Source organism: Schistocerca gregaria, chromosome 5 (assembly GCF_023897955.1).
Source record: "Schistocerca gregaria isolate iqSchGreg1 chromosome 5, iqSchGreg1.2, whole genome shotgun sequence".
Taxonomy (NCBI): domain Eukaryota; kingdom Metazoa; phylum Arthropoda; class Insecta; order Orthoptera; family Acrididae; genus Schistocerca; species Schistocerca gregaria.
Window position 1 is genome coordinate 492,790,665 of NC_064924.1, and position 21,409 is coordinate 492,812,073.

At 43.9% G+C, this 21,409-nt stretch overlaps 1 protein-coding gene across 7 annotated transcripts in view; it reads left to right on the plus strand.

Moving 5' to 3' along the window:
- LOC126272722 (V-type proton ATPase 116 kDa subunit a 1) overlaps window positions 1–21,409 on the plus strand; it is a 610,777-nt gene that overhangs the window by 336,700 nt on the left and 252,668 nt on the right. For 3 of the 7 annotated variants that reach the window (XM_049975767.1, XM_049975772.1, XM_049975768.1), the window contains one exon: window positions 3,388–3,566. The exons of the other annotated variants lie outside the window; for them this stretch is intronic. The gene's annotated coding sequence lies outside the window, so the exon portion shown is untranslated. The remainder of the gene's footprint in view (window positions 1–3,387; window positions 3,567–21,409) is intronic. 7 annotated transcript variants of the gene reach the window in all.

Here is a 21,409-nt window from a genome sequence, read left to right on the forward strand (position 1 = left end):
GCACGCGGAAGATGGGACAGGTTTGCGCGACTTTGGTGCGATGGTGACAGAATCCTCGCCCAACGACTCATCATGCTTTTATTCACTGCCAGGCCTTCATAGACTTTCTGCAGGCGCCAATGAATATGTGCGATGCTCTGATTTTCAGCCAAAAGAAAGTGAATGAAGCCTTGTGCTTGGAACCCACCTTCGTTACAACCGCCATTTTCAAGGTTACGTACAGTGTTTCCCCTATTGGGAATTCTTGAAATTATAGGGGCTGAAGCGGGAATATTCCACTATGTCCCACAACAAATTCCGCACGTTTTCATCCTAAACTGGGCGAGAAAAAAATGTGTTGCATTACTTACTGGATGCTTCTCGTAATTGATTACGTTGGTTCTAGGTGATACGTGAGTAGTTCGTAACTGGCCGCATCAAACCACTTAGGTGACGACAAAAAAAGAGGCTTAATTTAAAATAGAATGAACCAGACTAAACCATGGTCATATCTGATGTTGTAAACGTCTGAGGTGTAATTACAATGAAATGAATACCCTTTAGCCGGCCGGTGTGGCCGAGCGGTTGTAGGCCCTGCAGTCTGGAACCGCGCGACCGCTACGGTCGCAGGTTCGAATCCTGCCTCCGGCATGGATGTATGTGGTGTCTTTAGGTTAGTTAGGTTTAAGTAGTTCTAAGTTCTAGGGGACCGATGACCTCGGATGTCAAGTCCCATAGTGCTCAGAGCCAGCCATATTGAATACCCTTAGCTGCATACAGGCTTTGATATATCATCGGGGACAGATGGAAAATGTGTGCCCCGACTGGGACTTGAACCCGGGATCTCCTGCTTACATCGCAGGTGCTCTATCCATCCTTTTTTTTCCTTTTTCATTTTGTTCGATATAGTTCGTTGCGTTTGGTCTGGACGGACCTCACAAGACATCTGTTCAAGTTGACCGTTGATTCCTTGACTCAGTTTTTTTATTATTACAGAGAGCCGGCAGCCCTGTTACCGAACACGCTGAGCTACCGTGCCGGCAATTTCATCTGAGCCACCGAGTACACAAAGGTTATTGCGACTGCAGGGACTTACCTCTGGCACGCCTCCCGTGAGACCCACATTCGCAACTTATTGTCCCGCACTATAAACATAGTGCCCCTGCCCATTATACTCATTGCTCGCGGCTTTACTGCCGATTCCCGTAAGAGTTCGGTCACTGTTTGTGCATCCGCGCAGAAGATGATGATCAAATGACCGGTGAGCCTTAACTATACAGGGCGTTACAAAAAGGTACGGCCAAACTTTCAGGAAACATTCCTCACACACAAATAAAGAAAAGATGTTATGTGGACATGTGTCCGGAAACGCTTACTTTCCATGTTAGAGCTCATTTTATTACGTCTCTTCAAATCACATTAATCATGGAATGGAAACACACAGCAACAGAACGTACCAGCGTGACGTCAAACACTTTGTTGCAGGAAATGTTCAAAATGTCCTCCGTTAGCGAGGATACATGCATCCACCCTCCGTCGCATGGAATCCCTGATGGGCTGATGCAGCCCTGGAGAATGACGTATTGTATCACAGCCGTCCACAATACGAGCACGAAGAGTCTCTACATCTGGTACCGGGGTTGCGTAGACAAGAGCTTTCAAATGCCCCCATAAATGAAAGTCAAGAGGGTTGAGGTCAGGAGGACGTGGAGGCCATGGAATTGGTCCGCCTCTACCAATCCATCGGTCACCGAATCTGTTGTTGAGAAGCGTACGAACACTTCGACTGAAATGTGCAGGAGCTCCATCGTGCACGAACCACATGTTGTGTTGTACTTGTAAAGGCACATGTTCTAGCAGCGCAGGTTGAGTATCCCGTATGAAATCATGATAATGTGCTCCATTGAGCGTAGGTGGAAGAACATGGGGCCCAATCAAGAGATCACCAACAATGCCTGCCCAAACGTTCACAGAAAATCTGTGTTGATGACGTGATTGCGTGCGAATTTTCGTCAGCCTACACATGTTGATTGTGAAAATTTACAGTTTGATCACGTTGGAATGAAGCCTCATCCGCAAAGAGAACATTTGCACTGAAATGAGGATTGACACATTTTTGGATGAACCATTCGCAGAAGTGTACCCGTGGAGGCCAATCAGCTGCTGACAGTGCCTGCACACGCTGTACATGTTACGGAAACAACTGGTTCTCTCGTAGCACTCTCCGTACAGTGACGTGGAGAACGTTACCTTGTACAGCAGCAACTTCTCTGACGCTGACATTACGGTTATCGCCAACTACGCGAAGAATTGCCTCGTCCATTGCAGGTGTCCTCGTCGTTCTAGTTCTTCCCCAGTCGCGAGTCATAGGCTAGAATGTTCCGTGCTCCCTAAGACGCCGATCAATTGCTTCGAACGTCTTCCTGTCTGGACACCTTCGTTCTGGAAACCTGTCTCGATACAAACGTACCGCGCCACGGCTACTGCCCCGTGCTAATCCATACATCAGATGGGCATCTGCCAACTCCGCATTTGTAAACATTGCACTGACTGCAAAACCACGTTCGTGATGAACACTAATCTGTTGATGCTACGTACTGATGTGCTTGATGCTAGTACTGTAGAGAAATGAGTCGCATGTCAACACAAGCACCGGAGTCAACATTACCTTCCTTCAATTGGGCCAACTGGCGGTGAATCGAGGAAGTATAGTACATACTGACAAAACTAAAATAAGCTCTAACATGGAAATTAAGCGTTTCCGGACACATGTCCACATAGCATCTTTTCTTTGTGTGTGAGGAATGTTTCCTGAAAGTTTGGCCGTACCTTTAGTAACACCCTGTAAATGTATGAAGATGTGCGAATGAACAGATACCATCGGTGACATTGCAGCTCGTTATAATGAAATTACAATGAAATGAATACCCTTAGCTGCGTACGGTAGTCAACGGGTACAGATGAAAATGTGTGCCCCGACCGGGACTCGAACCCAGGATCTCCTGCTGAAGTGTATTGTGGCGTGTGCGCCCGCGCGCCCCTCTGTGCATATAGAAGTGTAGGTACACCGAACAGATAAACTGGTACCTGTGTGGAAGACTGATGGGTCGTACAGGAACAACATCGCAGCGCGGCTGCCGTCGTTCGAGCGGTAAACAAATGGTTCAAATGGCTCTGAGCTCTGTGGGACTTCACTTCTGAGGTCATCAGTCCCCTAGAACTTAGAACTACTTAGACCTAACTAACCTAAGGACATAACACACACCCATGTCCGAGGCAGGATTGTAATATGCCACCGTAGCGGTCGCGCGGTTCCAGACTGTAGCGCCTAGAACCGCTCGGCGGGCGGTAAACAGTTGGCGACTACACTGGCAGCTGCTCGGTGTTTGCAAGTTTCGTTCTCCACAGAGGTTGCTGACTGCGTCTGCTTCAGCCGCCCCCGCAGCAACAGGTGCCTGTCGCGGCCGATAAGGCGTCACGTGGTCCCAGGAACCGGCCGGTAGGCGATTGCGCGCCCGGCGCAGGTCTCAAGGCGCCTCTAGTTCGCTGCTTGGCGCTGCCGCGCTACCACGTCCCGGTGTAAGCGCGTGAGTACTTCCTGTGTCCGTACCAACCTGCAAGCTCGCGCTGCGCTGTACTCTGAGATGATAGCACACGAACAGATGCCGGTAGTATAGCAAACACGAGGTGTAACAGGGCTGTGCATTTGTTCTCCGGTGATTCATATGAAAAGGTTTCCGACGTGATTATGGCCGCATGACGCGAATTAACATACCCTGTATGCGGAAAGGTAGTTGCAGCTAGTCGCATGGGACATTCCATTTCGGAAATCATTAGAGAATTCAATATTCGAGTGTTAAGAATGTGCCGAGGTTACCAGATTTTAGGTATTGCCTCTCATCACGGCCAGTGCAGTGGCCGACAGCCTTCACCTAAGAACCAAAACTAGTGGCGTTCGCGTAGAGTTGTCCGTGTTAACAGACAAGCAACACTGCGTGAAGTAACCGCTGAAACCAATGTGGGAGCCGGCCGGCGTGGCCGAGCGGTTCTAGGCGCTACAGTCTGGAACCGCGGTCGCAGGTTCGAATCCTGTCTCCGGCATGGATATGTGTGATGTACTTAGGTTAGTTAGGTTTAAGTAGTTCTAAGTATAGGGGACTGATGACCTCAGATGTTAAGTCCCATAGTGCTTAGAGCCATTTGAACCAATGCGGGATTACGAAGAACTTGTCCTTTAGGACTGTGGTGCAATTTGCCGTTAATGGGCTATGGCAGCAGACGACCGATACGAGTGCCTTTGCTAACAGCACGACATCGCCTGCAGCGCCTCTCCTGGGCTCGTGACCATATCGGTTGGACCATAGACGGCTGGAACTCGGTCAGATTTCAGTGCGTAAGAGCTGACGGTAGTTTTCGAGTGTCATGCAGACGTCACGAAGCCATGGACCCAAGTTGTCTTCACTGTGCAAGCTGGTGATGGCTCCATAATGGTGTGGACTGTGTTTACGTGGAATGGACTGGCTCCTAAACCGATGACTGACTGAAAATGACTGTGTTTTGCTACTTTGGTACCAAATATGGAATTTTTATGGATGAAAATGCGCAACGTCACTGGGCCACAATTGTTCGCAATTGTTATGAAGAACATTCTGGACAATTCGACCACCCAGATCGCCCAATATGAATGCCATCGAACATTTATGGAACATAATCTAGAGGTTAAAAAATGGTTCAAAAATCGCTCTGAGCACTATGGGACTTGAAATCTTTTCACCAGTCCCCTAGAACTCAGAACTACGTACACCTAACTAACCTAAGGACATCACACACATCCATGCCCGAGGCAGGATTCAAACCTGCGACCGTAGCGGTCTCGCGGTTCCAAACTGATGCTCCTAGATCCGCTCGGCCACACTGGCCGGCTCAAAAATGTTTCAAATGGCTCTGAGCACTGTGGGACTTAACATCTGAGGTCATCAGTCCCCTAGAACGTAGAACTACTTTAGCCTAACTAACCTAAGTACATCACATACATCCATGCCCGAGGCAGGATTCGAACCTGCAACCGTAGCGATGGCGCGGTTCCAGACTGAAGCGCTTAGAACCGCTCGGCCACACCAGCCGGCAATCTAGAGGTCAGTTTGTGCATAAAATCTTGCACCGGCAACAACGTCGCACTTATGGTCGGCTATAGAGGCAGAATGGTTCAGTATTTCTGTTGGTTATTTCCAGTGACTTGTTGAGTCCATGCCGTGTGGAGTTACTGCATTGCGCCGGGCAAAGAGAGGTCCGTCACGATATTAGGAGGTATCCCCTGAATTTTATAACCACTGTGGGTATGCTAGACGGTGTGGTAATTAGGGTAGGTCTGTATTTTGTTGTCCATCTTTCCAGCGCTCTTCAGCGTTCAGCTGTATTTTTTACTAATATACGTTTGGAATAAACTACCTGACAAGTGAACAACCAAAAGACTTGTTCGTATACCAATGTAACTTAGTCATGTACTTACTGTACAGGTTGAACGAACACTAGGGTAAATCAGTGTTGTTCGTGTTTAGTGTTGTTACCAGATCTGCTCGATCTGGAAGTGTGAACACCGTGTGATGTTGAGTGATCACCGTGAGCGACCCGGATATGCAATAACTCGTGTAAGACAGCGTTATGGGCAAATGAGAGAGATTGAACTGTGGCTACTTTGTGGGTCTACATTTGGCCGGCTGACTGAATTGTGCACTATCCAGAATTGTGAGGCATTGGGATGTGACAGTTGGCCGATATTGGGCTGCATGGGAATGTGAGGGCGTGCATACTCGACGTCAGTGTTCTGGTCGACTACAACGAGCGGGTATCGCTGTATAGTGCACCAACCACATCTAATCCTTTGACATATGCTACTGTCATCCGAGAGTCCCTCCAAAATTCTGTCGTCCCGCACTATTGGTCTGAAATAGTAGCAGCCGGAACAGGAAATTACCGTCTCGTGCATAGGCCGCCGTTAATAACAGAAATTTGTAGTGACGCCGTGCCCCAGAAATTTAGATTACTTGTGAAAGGTGTCGTAATGTGTCCAGAGACGAGTCGCTATTCTACACTATCCTGCATGACGATCGTGGTCTACTGTGGCGGCGACCTGGGGAGAGGTTCCATTCTTCCAAATTTTTTGAGGGTGGTGTTACGCCTGCTGTCATGGTGTGCGGAAACGTCAGACAGGCCTAATATTTCAGGTCCCTGCTGTTAGTGGGTGCGGAAACTCTGACAGCACACTGGTACGTATAGGGCAACCTGCGTCGCTCATTTGTTACCACTCATCCCACGTATCCTTCCTGGTGCCATATTTCAACAAAATAATGCACCTCCAAGCATGTCACGTGTCTCTAGGAAGTAAATGATGCTGAGGTACTCTCATAACCAACAAGATCGACACAATAGAACGTGTGAGGCCACCTCGGGTGTTGACTCTGTCCCAGTGCCAGTGTACAGAATATCAAGCACCAGTTACAACAGTTGCTGAACAGCTTGCCTCAGGAGAGGGTACAACGGCATTGACACCCCTCCCAGCCGGCCCTGGTGGCAGAGCGGCTCTAGGCGCTTCAGGCCGGAACCGCGCGACTGCTACGGTCGCAGGTTCGAATGCTGCCTCGGGCATGAATGTGTGTGATGACCTTAGGTTAGTTAGGTTTAAGTAGTTCTAGGTTCTAGGGGACTGATGACCTCAGATATTAAGTCCCATGGTGCTCAGAGCCATTTTGACACCCTTCCCAGTCAAAACAGCGAACGTTCATATCCCTGCCAGAGGGGTCCGGCGTCATACTGAAAAGTGGGTTAATATTGTCAAGTTCTTTCTAAATACTGCGCTGTTCTGTAGTCTTTAAAATAACGTCACATACCTTCTCAAACGCTGATGATTCATTTCGCTCCCTCTTCCTCTTTTGGGTGCTTCACTTTTTTGTATCAGATAGTGTATTTCACAGCTTTCTTTATCGTGTTGATATTTGCGTTATGTTTCTGATTTTGGAGTGAACGCCATCCTCAGACGTTCGTACTTCTAGGTGAATGGCCCGTGGGAACATCGATCTATTCGAATTCCATATTGCTAGCAAGCAGATGATTTGAGAAGACACTAGCAACGCTTTATGTTAAATAGGCGTCCATGTCTTGACGTCAGTATATCGGTATCCTCTTCTTGACTCATCTGGTTCTAAATCTGGTTTACACAGTGGATGTGTGCTATATTAGAGTTCTGAATGTATCACTTGTTCGACGTAGTTCGTTCTGCGATAGGAGGTCGGTGAACAGATAATGTCGGTTCTGATAATGTCGCCACCACGTCTTAGGGACGTGTGCTAGTATAGTTTTAACTGCCTGTAAACATCTAATGTAAGCTGGCGCTTCTAGTGTGTTCGGGAAGGTATTAGTTGCTGGTGAATCATCCGGTTTATTGATCGTGGTTCAGGAATCTTTTTTGTTTCTGATATTTCGTGCGGAACTGCGTGGAACGTCTTGAGAGATGGTGTTTGTCTCGTTGAGTCTTCTCGACTGTGGACGAGCGGGTCTAGGCGCTTCAGTCCGGAACCACGCTGCTGCTACGGTCGCAGGTTCGAATCCTGCCTCGGGCATGGATGTGTGTGATGTTCTTAGGTTCGTCAGGTTGAAGTAGTTCTAAGTCTAGGGGACTGATAACCTCAGATGTTAAGTCCCATAGTGCTTGGAGCTATTTGAACCATTTTTTTCTCGAGTGACCAAGAATTTTTCATGGACCACGACCATACAAAACGGGTGATTCACTAGACAGGCAACCGGTCGTGAAGCTTTGTGTGATCTATAGATATTGTTGTCTTTTATTTCTTACTTAACATGCTAAGTGATCACAGTACAATCCCCAACGAAGACTGTTCAAGTGCTGTTTCTTTCGCTGCCCAAGAGGGGCACAGACCGTTGTTCCAAGTTTTAAACTGATAATTTATGTGTCCGACAGCCACAGCAGTCTTTTATATACCACGATATTTCGTTCAAGGTTATTCATAGACAACAATAGTAACACACACGGAAAATAATCAATATTTCCAGCTGAAATTAAGTCACGTGTTGCACCGCGCTGTGTACACTTCATCGCAAGAGAGCAGCAGATATTCGTTTGGTGCTGTAAATATTGATGGCTTATAGCACTTTGTGGTCTCTGCCAGTAAAGGAATTGCCTCAGGTACCGAAGAAAATCCGCTGTAGGAACCATGAAAGAGAGTTACTAATACTGAATAGTGTGACTTCTGTCTGAGTTTTAAATATTTTTTATTGTGTTACTGAGATATAGATAAAGCAGCAACGCTTTCTTGTTGAAAACTGACATAATCAGACCTTGACTCCGTAAAGATAAAAGTTAATACTCACAAAGGCTGTAAAGCCATTAAGTAGCCACTGTTAAGAGTATGATTTATTAAAAATATAGTGTTGTTAGAGTTTCGCACAGGAATATGGTTCTTTATAGACATCATTGTCACGTTTAACTACTAAATTTATTTATTTATGGAATCCACAACTACAGCTTCTACCTTCAGCCATTTTCAAGTGGAATACATCGAAATTTTCGGCGTAAACGTATCAGACAGACGGTTGGTCGAGTTCATGTTTGTCATTTAAACACAACACGTTGGTTGTTTCTGGTTGTGTCAGTTTTTTGTGGTATTGGTGCGTCAGGAATATCGCAGTCTGAAACGGCTGGCATCTTGTGTGCAGCATAATTTAAATGACAATTAAAAAACTGAACTACTGTCCGGTAATGAATCAGCTGGTGCGAAGCAGGTAATGGTGCTTTATGTCACTAAAAAGCGTTGTTAGAAGCGGTTCATTCCCGAGATTTTTTTCGCGAGAATTAATCTAAAACTAAGTAACTACGTAGACAAAGCCACTGTTGAGGATCAATTGTAGTAATTTTTCTAAAATTGAGGAAAGGGAATGACAGCGAAAGGGGCAGGTAGGAAATCATGGCTTCCAGCAGCTCAGGGCACTGCGGTATTGCAATGGCGAAAGTTGAAAATTTGTACCGGACCGGCACTCTAAACCGAATGCTCCGCTTCTCAAGAACGATCGGTTCCCATAACCGTCCGAGCCACCTGGGCACGCTTCGCGCCAGACCCCAATTCTAATCGCACGCTGCACTGCGGCGTGCCTCGTCCATTGCATCTGCTACTCGCAAATTCTTGATTCCCGTAGTGGTACGAACGATAGTTCTGCACCCGCACTGAAACATATGTTACAGAGCATTAATGTAACTGAGTCGTGTTTGTTCTGCGGACATACGAGACAGACGACACTCGATTACATTATTGTATTACATTTGTATCTATCACCTTCCTGCATCGGAATCGAAGGATGTACGAGCAAGTATAACGGCGAAGCACTTCCACCAATTTGTATGACGGACAGTATGACACTCCATAGCACTTAGGAAGTGGGACTGAGTCCAGAATTAGCTCTACTTCGTTGAAAATGACGAGAAGTATTCCGAAGTAAGAGTGATTCAAGGTGTGCCGCAGGGGAGTGTCGTAGGACCGTTGCTATTCACAATATACGTAAATGACCCTGTGGATGACATCGCAAGTTCACTGAGGCTTTTTGCGGATGGTGTTGTGGTGTATGGAGAGGTTGTAACAATGGAAAATTGTACTGAAATGCAGGAGGAGATGCAGCGAATTGACGCATGGTGCAGGGAATGGTTATTGAATCTCAATGTAGACAAGTGTAATGTGCTGCGAATACATAGAAAGAAAGATCCCTTACCATATAGCTACAATATAGCAGGTCAGCAACTGGAAGCAGTTAATTCCATAAATTATCTGGGAGTACGCATTAGGAGTGATTTAAAATGGAATGATCAGATAAAGTTGATCGTCGGTAGAGCAGATACCAGACTGAGATACATTGGAAGAATCCTAATGAAATGCAATCCGAAAACAAAGGAAGTAGGTTACAGTACGCTTGTTCGCCCACTGCTTGAATACTGCTCAGCTGTGTGGGATCCGTACCAGATAGAGTTGTTAGAAGAGAGAGAGAGAGAGAGAGAGAGAGAGAGAGAGAGAGAGAGAGAGAGAGAGAGAGAGAGAGAGCGAGAGAGAGAGAGAGAGAGAAGATCCAACGGAGAGCAGCGCGCTTCGTTACAAAATCATTTAGTAATCGCGAAAGTGTTACGGAGATGATAGATAAACTCCAGTGGAAGACTCTGCAGGAGAGACGCTCAGTAGCTCGGTACGGGCTTTTGTTGAAGTTTCGAGAACATACCTTCACCGAATAGTTAAGCAGTATATTGCTCCCTCCTACGTGTATTTCGCGAAGAGACCATGAGGATAAAATCAGAGAGATTAGAGCCCCCACAGAGGCATACCGACAATCCTTTCCACGAACAGTAGGAGACTGGAGTAGAAGGGAGAAACGATAGAGGTACTAAAGGTACCCTCCGTCACACACCGCCAGGTGGCTTGAGGAGTATGGATGTAGATGTAGATGAAAACAGAGCGTAATACCTCGCTCCCGAGATATATTTCTCTGTCTCCAAGTGCTGTCTAACGTAACCAATACATCGCATGTGTTTTTTTGCCAGTTCGAGCATGAGTCAACGCCTGTCAGAATGGTAGACAAGTCTCGTGTCCTCGCTGGCTAGATTACTGCCAACATATTTTCCATCCAGGAGTTACAACACAGGAGGCTGACGTACCGCAGAGGTGTCTTAAACCAGCCGTCTCGCGCGAGTGGTGCAATCCTTTTATCTCTCAGATAATGGCTGTCCTCCTTCCCTCGCGCTAGCAACATTTCCTAGAACTTCTGAAAGGCTTCAAAAAATCCTCGGCATGTCGGCGGTTAAGGACTAAGCGTTTACAAATGACTGTGGACAGTATACTGTGTAAACGTTATCGAGCCTTTACTGTGGGATACCATTATTACAGACAAGACAAAGGTCTTGCAATGGGCAGCTGTCTCGCAGCCATGCTAGAAAAAATGTTCTCTCATAAAGTTCTATAAACGCGCATCATGGAACTATATTACCGCAGCTATGTTGACAGCACTCTTGTTCTAATCGATGGAACGAAATAACAAATATGCACATTCCAATTCAGCCAAATGCATTACAGCACTATATTCACAAACATGAAGAGAGCAACAAAATTAGTTTTCGAGACCTAGAAATTAGAAAAGAAAAATCAGCACATACCTTCAACATTTTCAGAAAATCTGCAAACCTACAAAATTTCAATGAGGGAACAATAATAAATTACACGTAAGTACTGAGCAGTCTAAAGCAAAATTGTGAACGCCTCCCGCGACACACACTATTACAAACTGATACCAGTGGCTGCGCTCGCATGTCAGTAGTTTCCCGAGTGGGAGTGATGTAGAGTAAGCAAGCTAATAATTCGTAAATAACTCGGTATATAGTGCAGTAGATATGTGTGTGTTGCATGTGCAAATGTGTATTGTTACAGTGCGGAATCGCTGTAACAAGTATTTATGAATAGGTCATGCTGAGAATCGCGCCCACGGGGAGGGGCGGTGGGAGGGTGTGTGTCACTGTGCTCGCTTCCTACTTAAACTAGGAACATGAGGTAAAAATGTTTGTTTTACCCCGAACCAGCGACCATTTGTGTAGCCATTCAAACATTTGTCTTACTGTAGCTACTATAATGCCTCTTCTTCTTGATGATTTGGTTTGATTTGTACTTGGCCTCTGCTAAAACTCGGCGACAGTCGGTAGTGTGTTGAGATCGTTATCAAGTTGCGAAGACGACATTACACAAAATAGCAGTACTGAACCGAAATGTCGACGTGCGTGAGATATTTACTTCACCAAGAATCGTAATTAATCGTTCGTAATCGATGTTTAACTGATTAATGATAAAATATTAATGATAAAATCAATACAGTCACATCAACAACAAATTCCCTACAGGCTGGTCGTAATTTCAATTATCTAAGAAATCGTAACAGTGGGCTTGTTATTTGAGTCAAAGATTCTACACAAGCGCCGAGCGCTACAGTCAAATATTACCGCTGCGCGTTATTATTGCTCGGGAGTTTCATGTCAATAATTTGATTGAATTTTAAATCACAAATGCACGACTTGGCACGAGAGGGTGTTTTATTGCACAGTATCAGTCACTTCCTAACCGAGCCTTAAGAAGAAAACTTTCCCAGGCGTTGGGGGGATTTAAATTACATGGTTCGGACCTGTCACTGAAGTTGTCTATCAGTGTTCGTTGCCTAAATCACTGTCTAAGTAATGTTTAATTCAATTATCTAGTTAAAAGTTCCCTTTATTCTAGTAGGTAAAAGTCCTCCGTTCGAATTCTAATGCCGTGATATTTGAAGTCAGAAGATTGTATTACTGCGTTATAACAGATCGCAGTTATTCAATCTCAAAAACAATTAAGCGCGCCTACATCTACGAGCATTCAAATATACGACCTGTTTCGGCCAACTCTCGTAACGTAATGACAATGCATTGAATTATACTTAGTCATTACTCACGATTACCAAAGAGTACTCACACGGAGTATTCTTTGGGATCGTTGGTTATACTTTGCGAATGTTAATTTATGCGAATTTTGCGATTTATTATGATTTTGATTTTAATTTTATTGAAATTTAATCTTTCTTTCGTAGATTGCTAAATTGTCAAGTCTTAGATTCCTTATTTAATTAGTTGTTACTGTCCTAATAATAGTGATAAATGGAACTTCGTTCGCTTATTCACTTTTCGGGGAATTTGGGACTCGGGGGGGAAATCTTTGCGGTATTGGGAGCTAATTTTTTTTTTTTTTTTTGTTTCTCGTCCGATGATGTGGCATTACACTATGTTACATTATATTAAACAAGGTTCGATTTAAACGACGAATCGGAGCTGGCGCCCAGGCCAATTGTGCGAATCGGTTAATTCCTTTTGCAAAAGATTTTATTTGGACTGAAATTTATGCTCAGCTAATGGCATCACTTGTATGTGCACCGTGCTGATTTTACATGCAAAAACTGTCACCCTTAAATAACTCCAGACTGGAGCTAGACAGATGCTTCAAATTTGCTCCTCCGATGTAAGGGTTGTTGGTCTAACAAGACAAATTCAAACCATTTGTTTCCGTTGGGTTTTGCGTGCATAAAACAGTTTTCCTTGGAGGTATTTGAAGCACACCACTTTTGTGAATCGGTCCAAATTTTGTAAGAATGTAGACAAACATGTAATTTATGGCCGTCCTGTTGTTTTTTGAAAGCCTTATCCATTTCCACGATATAAGCAACATTGTTCGAAAGACAACAAAATAAAACCTGTACCGAATCAGTCGTCGCAATAGTCGACCAAAGTCTACATCGGTTACCAAGCAATGGGTAGTCTAATGTCAGAATTACGGTAGAGTAAAATTGTGAACCACAGTGAAAAATACCCCTTTCGTAACATAAAAATAGCGAATATTTCTTGGGCAGAGTTAGGGATGTAAAAGAAGGGAACAAATTTTCGAATTATCTGGGGACTTAAAAGACATTTAAATCAATACATCTTCACATATTCGCACTTTTTTACGAGGTAGCTCTACTTCCCCAACGCAGTGAGCTCTCTTAGCTGCAAGGTGTTGGCACACCTGCATCTTCCACTTTATGAGATAAAGACCCTGATCCTGTGCCAAAAATCTAGAAGATTCGCTAACAACATATATCTTACTGCTGAACAGCATACGTATAATAGCTAAAAAAAAATATTCTGAAGGAATAAAGTATCTGCGGGCAGATTTGCTAATACTGTTGCTAATACTAACAAGTAAAAAAGCGAGGATAGGTCAAGATGATTTAATTGTCCTTGAAGCTGAAAAACTAGTTTTCTTCTTTAATACTCTGTCGAAGGCCTATTCGCCTTTTTTTTCTTTGCTAGGAGCATTTTTCATTCTAGTAGATATATAATGGACATTTTTCTATTGCTTTACCATTTTTCGCATCTTAGTTCAAAAAATTCATTCTCGTCAATTATTTATTGCACGGTCTTAACACAGTGGTACGAACTTTGTTTTTGGAGTCATCCCAAAACCAGTTATTAGTAGGACATGAAATGCAACTATCCATGTCAGAAAAATGTAGAAAGGTTCTTCTAAAAACTGAAAAGATTGAAAGCTATTAGAAACAACTAGATGCAGAACAACTACTAAATTTACTGGGATATTTGTAAAATTATACGAACAAAACATTGCTTACTTAACTTGTTAGCGATTACTTCCAAGAAACCAGAAAAAATATTCAGAGCGAAAAGGATCACGAAAACAAACACAATAAATTGCGAAACGTCTAGTTAGTTTCTTTCTGTATTATCAAAACTAAGCTAAAACGTAACAGAAAACTACAAAAATCTGTTATCTTCTACAAAAAGGTTACGTGTTGCAAGGAATCAAGTTGGACACTAAAAAAAAAATACGGACTTTCTAAATTATTAAATAGTGTTAAACTGACGAATAAAGAAAATCAATTATTTGTAGTTCTTACAGCGCAAATTACTGCTGGAGCAGTGTATTATACTATGTGTAAATTATACAACAAATTTAATAATTTTTAAATGGTTTATGGTAACAGATATAAAAAAATGTTTACATTCTCTACTTCAATTTCATAGGGGTGATTTCTTCTTCTTTTTTTAAATTTTATTTTATTTTTGACTTTCTAAACTAGGCTGTATTCTTCTCCATACTAGATTTTATCAAAATCAGTTCACAGATTTAATGGTGAAAAGGTAACAGTTACTATTGAATTTATAATATTAGTTGGATGTATTCTTTGTAGCCGACCGCTCTGGCCAAAATAATAACATTCAATAAAGGGGGCAACCTGACCTATGTATACAAAAACATATAATTCATCAGTTTGCAGTATAGGCTCCCTCACAATACAAGTAAACTCATTAATAAGTTGTTTAATTTCTGAGTTGATGCTGAGTGAAAAATAGTAACTGTGTTCATGAAAAGTCCCCACTCCGTACGTTTGAAGCAAGCTTAGGGAAATGATGCTATGGGTCGAACGCAGCCTTAAAAATATTTTCTGGGTTGTAAGAAGGCTGAAGAGCCAATTCAGAACGTTGCTGCGAATCATGGGGTTCCAGTTGCTGCACCGTCTGGATCTCGTACGGCTACTGCTGTAAAATAGATTGCAAAACTTCTCCGCACTTTCCATGATGAGATTGATAATTCTTGTAACACTCCACGAGCACTAGAGCCATCCGGGACACGTGCTGCATCGTCAGTCATAGCAACAGCAAACCTCGTCTATAACTTCCGCCTGGATGCGAATTCTCATCAGACCACTCCGTCGACGACACTCTCTCAGTGCAGCACTGTAATTGCTGCCGTTCACAAAAAACAGTATCACTAGCAGCTCACCGTCTTTCTTTTCGATAGCCATGCTTTTCACTCACATTTCTATCGCTTGTGCCTTGTCCCGTGGTTACGCAGGGTCGGCCATGGTTAATCAGATTTGGCATGTTAAGTGTAAGGGGTGGCCGGATGCCCTTCCTACCCCCCCCCCCCCCGCCCCCCCCGGACGGAAGTAGTGTACCCCAACTGTCTGCGTGTAGTGGTACCCATGAAATAGTGTGGATGTGTTAAGATGTGTGCGAGCTGTGTAACTGAGGTAGAACGTGCGGAGCAGCCCGGTATTCACCTAGCGGGATGTGGAAAACCGCCTAAAAACCACATACAGGCTGGTTTGCACACCAACTCTCGTCGGTAATACGCCGGGGCGGATTCGATCCTGGGGCCGGCGTGCCTACCCGAGTCCAGGAAGCAGCGCGTTAGCGCTCTCGGCTACCCAGGCGGGTATGCTTTTCACTCACATTGTGGCTTGTCAAATAACTGCGTGGATGCCATACCACCATGCAAACCGTGTGCAGCGCCGGATTTACGCCTGGTGGCCAAATCGGGATAATTCTTATTTTCTTCAACTTAAACTGGCTCCTCGTTAATGCATTAGAATATCTACCAAATTGCGCTGCCATATAATCACACTAGACCTCCGTGCGTAGCTGCACTTTAATTATAACCATCCGGTACGACAGTACGGTAATGTTAAAAGTCAACTGTGGTAGTGATCTGTTGGATAATTCTGCTGTATCGTTTAAGTATGCAGCACGTTCTTACAAACGCTGAGCTCCTCGTGTTGTGTTTGTGAACAGGTTTTGTAATGGAAACCATGCTGCTTCTACTTGTACAGGAGACGAGGGCGGATTTGCTGACCGCAGAGTGCCGGATTCCAGAGTGCTTACTCGTGTTTTCACTACACTGCATGAGACTGTTGCACTGCCCAGGCTCATGATTCACCTAAACGTACAAATAAACAGCGTGTAGATACAGTACGAGACATTATTCATTTGGTACAACGTAGTCCTTCAACAAGCATGCACATAAATTCTACACGTGTCGATGTTGCACGTAAAAGAATCTGACGTAGTCAACATACGCGCCGAGCGTTTCTAGGCGCTTCAGTCCTGAACCACGCGCCTTCTGCGGTCACAGGTTCGAATCCCATAGTACTTAAAGCCATTTGAACCAACATATGAAGTCTGTAACTTATTTACATCAGTTCCATCACCTGCGAGAAGGAGTGTATGTTGATTATCGGAATTTTTCCGTTAACTAATTGTAAATTGCTGATTAATCCTACTAACACTGTTCAATGATGAAGCCCATTTTGACTGGTGACGATATGGCTAACAATCGTTGACTCACTTCGATGGTTTGACGAAAATTTACTTGACTTGGTGCAGATGAGCTTTCAAGAACTCTCCTCTGTAGATGAGTGGTATGGTGTGATGCCCTATCAATTTGACTGGGCCAGTTGTGTTGGCACATTGTCTTGCAAGGTTCCCTTATCTAGGCTTTCTTAAAAAAGAGCTTGCATAATTACCGGAAGGCGTTCATTTGGTTTCTACGATGGGTATTATCTTCCAGTACGGGAGCACCCATGCTCCTTCTACTCGCCGAGTGGCACATCTAAACCAAATATTGCCCAGACGATGGAACGGCAAAAATGGTCATATTTCTTAGCCATCAAGGTCCCTAGACAACATCCCTTTACAATTTTGCCTGTTGTATTGGTTGAAAGGAGAAGTCAATAAATAAAAAGTAAACACAATAAAAGAATCAATCGGATTGTGAATCGTCCTGGGTTCATAAAAGAACGGCACAACGATGTCAGAGGAGCTACATGTGATGATGAGAAGAGAATGCAGTAATTCATTGAAATCTGAGGTGAAATTTATGAAAATCAACTTAGAACTTAATCAAACGTCTTTCATTATCATCTGATGTGAGTCTAGGAACTGTATCTCTATAACCAATAAAACAACACACATATTGTATGCAATGTTTCAGAAAATTTTATTCGTATAAGTCGGTACCAGCATCTTTTCGGCTGAAACCAAGGGGGGAACTACAGCCCGAGCGAATGTGGATCTACTGTGTTGCTTAATGCTGATGGCATCATCTTGGGTAAAATATTGTGGAAATAAAACAGTCCCCCATTCGGATCTCCGAGCTGGACCACTCAGGAGGAGATCGTCATCATGATAAACAACACTGGCATTCTACGGATCGGAGCGTGGGATACTAAATCCTGTAATTGTGTAGGTGGGTTAGAAAATATAAAAAAGAGAGTTTATTGGTTGAAATTAGACACAGCGAGAATCAGCGAAGTGCGATGGCAAGAAGAGCAGAATTTCTGGTCAAGTACAGGTCTATAACTACAGAATCAACCTACGTAGAGAGAATATAAAATACAGACTGGCAACAGGAAGAAAACGTTTCTGATACTAAGTCTTAGGAGGACTTTTATGAGGATATTTGTCTGAAATGTAGCTTTGTACGGAAGTGAAACATGGAAGATAAACAGTTCATACATGAAGAGACCAAAAACTTTTGAAATTTGGTGCTATGGAAGCACGCTGACGATTAGATGGTTCAAATGGCTCTGAGCACTATGGGACCTAATATCTGACGTCATCAGTCTCCTAGAACTTAGAGCTACTTAAACCTAACTAAGCTAAGGACATCACACACATCAACGCCCGAGGCAGGATTCGAACCTGCGACCGTAGCGGTCGCGCGGTTCCAGACTGTAGCGCCTAGAGCCGCTCGGTCATTCCGGCCGGCTGACGATTAGATGGGTAGACCGAATGATAAATAAGGAGGTACTGAACAGAATTGGGGAAAAAATTGTGGGATCGTTTTATAGGAGTCAGTGAACTACCTATTTGGTAATGGAAGGAGCTCTCGGGGGTAAAAACTGCAAAGGGAGATCAATGCTTCGTTATGGTAAGCAGATTTAAATGGATGTAGGTTCTTGTGATTGCGCGAAGGTGAAGCTTGCGCAGAAGCATGGAGTGCTGCAGCAAACCAGCTTCCGTCCTGACGACGACGACGACGACAAAAACAACGTTTTGAAATATTTTCTATTCCTTCGACAACACCGTGTGTCAAATGTGAATAAACCTTCGTTCATGTAGGAGAACTGCTATAGTGCGTCCATTTGTTACTTTTGATAAGTGTACAGCGCTGATCCAGGTACATAAGTTCATCACCTATACACTGTCATCAGTACCAAAGGCACCTTTTTACGACGCCAAAGTCGGTTTTGTCTGTGCTGCCGTCATATGCTTAGAGCATATGCCTTAAAAAGGGGGGGAAAAAAGCTTGTTGGTTGGTACTTGGTGCGAAGCCGGTATCTTTTATCGGCATCTGACGCAAGTGAATTTCAGGCAGGGCCTTTACATACAACTTATCTGATTACTGAAATCAGCACTGCATTCACATTGTCGCCAATAAATAAAATAAAATCCTACGAACACTTGAGAACCACAGTAATTTATGATTCTCTTTCTAGAGAAGTATGTTGCAGCTTGAGCAACAGTGGTTTGTGTTGAAATTAGACAGAGAAGTGGAGGCAAGCAGAGGGAGCATTTTATAGAAGGTTGTATGCGCCATTTAAGGCAACAAGCTGATAGAATTAATTCTCATTGCATGATACTTCCTGGCAAAGTGAAAATTCATTCTGAATTACTTATATGACTTTAATATGACACCACATCAGATAAAATCATCGCAGGAAAGGCACATGTTGAAGGACTTACTTGATAAGAAAAAATGGAATTTCGACACATCGCTGAATTTTTATTGGATAGTAAATATAATGGCCAACACATCTCGGCTTATCACTCTGAATGTGGAGACGTGAGGACAGAACGAAACACGAGACATGCGCCAGGATGGTATTAAAGAATTGACATTATTCTCACTTACGGCATTCAATGCCGATGAAGTCGATCTCTCTATAACTGTTTTTGCAAGCTGCGTCTATTTGCTGACAGCGTCATGAAAATATAGGGAAGTTCAAATGAACCAAAAAGGTGGCGCCATCATTGGCTGTTGATACAACCAGTAATAATACCCGGTTTGTAGTTCGATGCTGCATCGGTTACAAGGTATGTCCCTGCCCCCTTACGTCCCGTCGCAGCTGTTTGCGTGAGGCGGTTCACAGATAAGTTGGAGGCAAGAGAGTACTACTTCTGGTAATAGTGCGTACGAAAACTGGTTCAAAGTAACTGTGTTAATAAATGCCCTGTTTTTCTGTAATATGCACAAGCGTGCGGAAAACTCCCAGCGTCGTATAATCATATAAACGCTGCAAAATCTGCAGTTCATAGGATGCTCGCACCTGATGGCAAATTTAGGTCAGTCGAGTTGGTGCAGATACAGGGTTCAAATGGTTCAAATGGCTCTGAGCACTATGCGACTTAACTTCTGAGGCCATCAGTAGCCTAGAACTTAGAACTAATTAAACCTAAGGACATCATTACACATCCATGCCCGAGGCAGGATTCGAACCTGCAAGCGTAACGGTCGCTCGGTTCCAGACTGTAGCGCCTAGAACCGCACGGCCACTCCGGCCGGCCGCAGATACAGGGAAGGAAGCTGATCGTTTACATGTTTTCAGAACTATCCTATAATTCGCGTGTGGGGAATCTGAATTTGAGCCAGGGCCTTTACATAATACTTACCTGACTACTGAAATCAGAATGAATTTTCATTCTGCCAGAAAGTATCACGCAGTGAGAATTAATTCTGTCAGTTCGTTGTCTTAAACGGCTCATAGAATCTTCTATAAATTCCTCTCTCTGCTTGTTTCCACTTCTGTCTAATTTCAACGCAGGCTGAGAACCTGAATTCAAATAAGTGAACAGTGATTTGCAACTTGCAATCCCCTCCCGATAAAAACAATCTAGTGTCCTATCAATCGAGCCACAATTTGATGGAAAAAAGTCTGTTAGGTTTAGGAACTCTGAAAATATTGTCTGAGGAGAATTATTGACAAACTCTACTTCGAAAATTCTGACAACTGAGTGTCAGCGTGGAAGTCGAAAAATTTTTCAAGTGCTTCGTTCAATGTCTTTAGAAATGGTGAAAATACAGTTACGTTGACCTATAACACACTACAGTATTAAATTCTTCCGCGCATCGCCCGTGGAGGGTGCAGTAATAAGTACTTTCCACTAAATTGCACATTGAGGTTCAAAATGGCTCAAATGGCTCTGAACACTATGGGACTTAACATCTATGGTCATCAGTCCCCTAGAGCTTTGAACTACTTAAACCTAACTAACATAAGGACATCACACAACACCCAGTCATCACGAGGCAGAGAAAGCACATTGAGCCAATTTTCAAATTGCACATGTACCCGCCCTGTGTACGGTTGTAGGCAGTATGTGCTGGTAAATGTGTTAGTAAATATAGAATCACGTGTTACTTCTCATCAGACCAAAAGCGATGGTTTAATTAAAAATTCACGAGAGCGGCGTCGCTGCTTGAACACACATTTTATACAGGAAAGCAGAGTACTCGTACATTCGCACTGCATGTCTGGTAACTTACGGGAAGCCTGTGCTGTTGTAATATATTTGCCATAAATAAATCGCTTCCGCGCGCGACCTTACTGTGTTTGTGGGGCCGTTATTTACGACTGCTTGCGTGGCGTGAAGCTTTTTAAAACTTGCGAAATGTTTCTCAAGTGAGGCGTGGAAGCGCTGAGACGTACCAGTTCTGTACTGTGCTGCAGAGTTAAAAAGTGATGTGACCTGGCTTGAGGCACTGCTAAAGGTTTCCGAACCTGCGCTACTCATCTGAATACATACAAGATTGTGACATTTGATTTGGAATTATTTTGTCGGCTAATTTCACTCCGTTAACTTGAGAATCGGTCGTTGCGAACTACACTCGCTGTAGTCTGACAACAGCAACAGCAAAAACAACAACCACCAAGCGAGGTGGCGCAGTGGACTCGTATTCGGAGGGACGTCGGTTCAAACCCGCGTCCGGCCTTCCATATTCATATTTTCCATGATACCTCTAAGTCGCTCCACGCAAAT